The sequence below is a fragment of the Halictus rubicundus genome, unplaced genomic scaffold (genome assembly GCF_050948215.1).
Source record: "Halictus rubicundus isolate RS-2024b unplaced genomic scaffold, iyHalRubi1_principal scaffold0345, whole genome shotgun sequence".
Lineage (NCBI taxonomy): Eukaryota > Metazoa > Arthropoda > Insecta > Hymenoptera > Halictidae > Halictus > Halictus rubicundus.
Window position 1 is genome coordinate 18395 of NW_027488886.1, and position 1082 is coordinate 19476.

The following is a 1082-nucleotide window of genomic DNA, read 5'->3' on the forward strand; positions in this document are numbered from 1 at the left end:
GATAGAGGATAGGATAGGATAGAGGACAGGATAGGATAGAGGATAGGATAGGATAGAGGATAGGATAGGATAGAGGATACGATACGATAGAGGATAGGATAGAGGATAGGGGATTGGGTCGGATACAGGATAGGAGACGGTAGAGGATTGGATAGGATAGAGGATATTATAGGATAGAGAATAGGATAGGATGGAGGATAGGATAGGATAGAGAATAAGATAGGATAGAGGATAACATAGGGGATTGGATAGGATAGAGGATAGGAGACGAAAGAGGATAGGATAGGATTGATGATAGGATAGGATAGATGATATTATAGGAAAGAGGATAGGATATGATAGAGGATACGATATTATAGAGGATAGGATAGGATAGGGGATAACATAGGGGATTGGATAGGATAGAGGATAGGATAGGATTGATGATAGGATAGGAAAGAGGACAGGATAGGATACAGGATACGATATTATAGAGGATATGATATTATAGAGGATAGGATAGGATAGGATAGAGGATAGGATAGGATGGAGGATAGGATAGGATAGAGGATAAGATAGGATAGAGGATAACATAGGGGATTGGATAGGATAGAGGATAGGAGACGATAGAGGATAGGATAGGATTGATGATAGGATAGGAAAGATTACAGGATAGGATACAGGATACGATATTATAGAGGATACGATATTATAGAGGATAGGATAGGATAGAGGATAGGATAGGATAGATGATAGGATAGGATAGAGGATTGGATAGGATAGAGGATACCATAGGATAGAGGATAGGATAGGATTGAGGATAGGATTGTAAAGAGGACAGGATAGGATACAGGATACGATATTATAGAGGATAGGATAGGATAGAGGATAGGATAGGATAGAGGATAGGATAGGATAGAGGATAGGATACGGATAGAGGATAGGATAGAATAGAGGATAGGATAGAATAGAGGATAGGATAGAGGATAGGATAGAGGATTGGATAGGATAGAGGATATTATAGGATAGAGGATAGGATAGGATAGCGGATAGGATAGTATGGAGTATACGATTGAATTGAGGATAGGATAGGGTTGAGGATA